The following is a 4,532-nucleotide window of genomic DNA, read 5'->3' as shown; positions in this document are numbered from 1 at the left end:
ATTAAAAAAATACATCTGCACTAGAGTGTTTATAGAAGCACAATTCACAATTGCAAAGATGTGGAAAAAACCCAAATGCCCATCAATATATGAGTGATTAATAAAATGTGGTATATGTATACCATAGAGTTCTACACAGCCACAAAAAACAATGGTGACCTAACACCTCTTTTATTATTCTGGATAGAGCTGGAACCCATTCTACTAAGTGAAGTAACCCAAGAGTGGAAAAACAAGCACCACATGTACTCACCATCAAATTGGTATTAACCGATCAACACTTATGTGCGCATATAGTAGTAACATTCATTGGGTGTCAGGCAGGTAAGAGGGGGTAGGGAGGATGGGTATATTCACACCTAATGGGTGCAGTATGCATTATCTGGGGGATGGACACACCTGAAGTTCTGACTCAGGTGGGGCAAAGGTAATATATGTAACCTAAACATTTGTACCCTGTAATATGCTGAAATAAAAAAAAAACAAATTGGGATAAGGACTGAAGACTTCAAACCTACAGTTATACTTGTGAATATATACTAAACCTTCCATGGATAGGCACAACTGTGGTGATGTTGTACAATAGCCCCTGCTACAAAATGAAAAACATTAATATCATTAAAATCTTGGACCAAACATTATTTACAAAGGCTTTACTAGTTAGTATTACTAGAACCCTTCTAACTTTTTAGTAGGCCACTTGCTCTGGAATAGTGGTACAAGAGTTGGGAGAATATAAGATTTGATTGGTGAACTTACTGCAAATGCAGGTGGCTGGAATCCACCACAGGTATATGGAATGTGAATCTTGGGGTGGAAACAGTTAGCTATTTGTATTTTTCGAAAGATCTGCAGGTGATTCTGAAGCATACCAAAGTCCCTCTGGTATTGAGGATATTGTTTTCACCTGACAATATGGAAAACTGAGTTCTAATCTGGCTGTCTTGTTAAGTTGTAATGTGGCCCTGGACAAGTCACTTAAGTAGCCAAAAGGTAGTGGGGAGGACTTATATTGAAAGTCTCTTCCTTTTTCCCTAGTTTTTCAATTTCTTTAGCTTTCTCATCTGTAAAAAGGAGCTAACAGTATCTACCTCAAGTTTGTTGTAAGGATTTAGATAATGCGGATAAAGCATTTAATATCGTACTTGTTACGTAATAAGAACTCAACAAAAGTTAATTTTAGATTTTATTATTATTTTAATTATTATTAGTACTGATGCCAAAATGGCATAGAACTGAAATTCAGTATAATATATGTATTATTTTTCCCTTACAAAACAAAGAAGAGCTGGCCTTATTCATTCATCCATTTATTAAAATAAATAATCATTGCTTCCCACAAGGGTCCCAGTACTACACTGCACTGAGGATACAACGTTGGATACCATGAGGTCCCTGACCTTAAGAGACTTATATCCCGGTGGAAGATAAAGACTGCAGAATCAACTCAGTGTTCCTATAATTTTCTCTTTGAAGTATAATCACCTTACTTCTAAGAAAATAAACCGACAATACTATGGAGCACTTCTAGCATCTTGTTCTTTCATAATGAAACACATAGTGTATTGCTCACATTCAAATACTCAGTAAAGGAGATAAATAATGGCTCTTTTCAACAATTTGCAGTGTTGCATTATTATCATCATAAAATTTATGTCCACTTTGTCAAAAGACACAAAATATTATATCTAGCAAAATATTGAAGCTGCTACTTTTTATAAGAAGGCCACAAGCGTTTGCTAAAAAGCCACTTCACCCACTTCCACAAAGATGGTAATAACTTCTATTAAATAGTTTTCTCTCTCTTCTTGAGTAGTGTGGCATATACGTATTCAACAAGATTGCATTTTTGGAGAACTTGTTGCTGTATAAGCAGCTTAGATAAAATGAGCTAAGAGGGTTCAATTAAGTTTCCCTCAGTCTTATAGCACTCAATGTCTTTGACTTTTAGAAAAGGTTTTATAATCCTTGTTGCTATAATTTTAAAGACTTAATAAAATGGTGTTAATAGCCTTTTCATCATTTAAACTGTCTTCCCTTGAGAATTCCATTATTGCTTCTGATAAATTCCTTCTAGAAAGTGTATGAGGAATGGGAAATAATTAGATTATCGTGAACATATACAACACCAGTGTTTATTTTATTAGAAATAGCACTAAGAATATTTAAAAAGAGATGTCAGGTGTATTATTGTATAAACTAAAACTTATGTTTTCTACTAAGTAAGTTAAATAAGAATATAGATCGAACATATTTGCTTTTCTTTTCAGATATCTCTTCTTCAAGTTTGAATTGGAGAACTTCTCCTAGGGGAAAAAAATATAGATCTTATATACATAAAAGTCAAGGAATGGAGTAAAAAATATTTGTAGCACATGTGGAAAATAAATGTTTAAAAAAAACCTGGTAGAAAACTAATTCAGATCACATAAAACAACATTAATAACAATAATATTAACAATGGCAAACTATATTAACAAACAAAATCAAAATGGCCAACACATTTAAAAAATTATCACTACTAGTTATTTCAGAAATACAGATTAAAATGATTATAGCATTTTCTTATAAAATTAGTACAGATTTTAAAATAGCAATATGTAATCCTGATAAGGGTGTGATGATACCCTTATTCAATGCTACTATGTGTATAAATTACTATTCTTTTGAGAGTAATTTAGCAACAAGGCATCAGTCTTACACATGTATACACTCTTTTATCAGTCTGGTCTCTGAAGGTTGCCAATGATAGACACCCCTACCTCACACCACCTCAGGCCAAAAAAGGGAATTATTATATCCTAGCTTGAATATGGATTCTGTTACTGAAATTATGTTATTAGGAATCTGCCTCTTTTCAACTCTAGCTTCTGCCTTTCCTCTGTGTTAGCTTCATACCAAAGCAAGCTTTCTCCAATGGTTGCTAGAAAGTTGGACTGGTATTGTATAAGGTAGCAATCCCTAACAAAATGGAGTGACTTTTCCACGGTAGTTCCTGGGAAAGCCCAAGAGTGAGCCTCATTGCTGGAGTTAGGTTTCATGTTCAGTCCTGAACCAGACACTGAAGCCAGGAGGGTAGAATGCCCTGATTGCCCATGCTTGGGTCCTACATATAACTTGAAGTCAGGCCAGACTTGGCTTTCTCCAAACCACTTGGAATACAGGGTGATTTTCCAAAGTGAAGTAGTGTCACCAAAAGAAGGGGAAATGAAAGCCAGTCAGGAAAAATCAACAGATACTCACTGCACAATTTCACCCTTTAATAGCACTCTTATAAATCAATGTTAAGAAATAATAAATGCAAAGATTCACATCCAAATGTTTAATAGCTTTGGTTATAATGCTTAAAGAAATAAAAAACAAAAATAAAAATTTGAATAATCCTATTGCTTAACAACGGAAGAATTGTAAATTAAGGAATATAAAATATATTAGGGAGCCACTAAAATTGTGCTTTCAAATAGTTTTTAGTGCTTATGAAGAAAGGATATTTTATAATATAAAGTCATAAAGGCAGAATAAAAGATAATGTATAAAGTATGAGCTCACCTATGTAAAAAATGCACAGGAAACAAACCTGTGAAAATGTATTAAAACAATAATTAGCTCTAATAACTGTTGAAATTTACTTATTCACAAGCAAATTTTTTGGAGTGCTTATTTTATGGCAATACTTTTTATTCTGAATATTATTTTCTTTATAATTTCCATATTTTTATATATGTTACAGTAAGCAACCGAAAGGTACCCTGTATTTAGATTGAAATTCTAATAACTTCACTTAAATCATTATGATGTTTCAAAAATTATTTTAAGCTGCTGTTAGGTACACTGTCTCATTGAATGTGTCTCTTATGAAATTAGTTGTCAGTTTGATTTTCTCCATGGGGGTATTGTTCTTCTACAGGAGCCATAAATAAAATCTGTTGATTGACAGAGTGATTCATTTGTTCATTCATCCAACCATCTATGAATTGTTAGTGGGATTAAAAAAATTACCCCTAAAGGAATTTCCTGAAATTAGGAAGGTAAGAAAGCTTTTAAATTATCCTGGGTCAGAGAACAGGTTTTTGCAGTGATTACAATATGTTAATTATTCTTTGTTTTAAGTAAATGAAGAGCTAAATGAATGTCAGCAATTCTGTCAAAGTCATTGTGTGTGAAGAGGTTATGCTCATGATAGTAGCTTTCAATTGCAATCATAAAAATAATTTACAAGACTGGTCTTCTACAAAATTTCAGAGATACTGTATCCTACCATTAATGCTTAAATAGATTATCAATGTTAAATATAATATTCATATATTAAATATATTCAGAGTTAATATATTTTCTCCATATTCATTTATGAAAAAGTTTCATTCTGTCTGCTGGCTCAGGTGGAATAAGAGGTTAAAAAGTTTTCTGGTGAAAGGATCTATGTAGCTGCTACCTCCTAAAACTTCAGCTTCATGAGAGGACATTATTTTGGGAGATAGGGCCTCCAAGCCTAAGAGGAGGCTACTGTGGCCAACTTTGACAAAAAAGATATA

The sequence above is a fragment of the Lemur catta genome, chromosome 2 (genome assembly GCF_020740605.2).
Source record: "Lemur catta isolate mLemCat1 chromosome 2, mLemCat1.pri, whole genome shotgun sequence".
In the NCBI taxonomy this organism is placed as follows: Eukaryota; Metazoa; Chordata; class Mammalia; order Primates; family Lemuridae; genus Lemur; species Lemur catta.
This window is presented reverse-complemented; position numbering follows the sequence as displayed.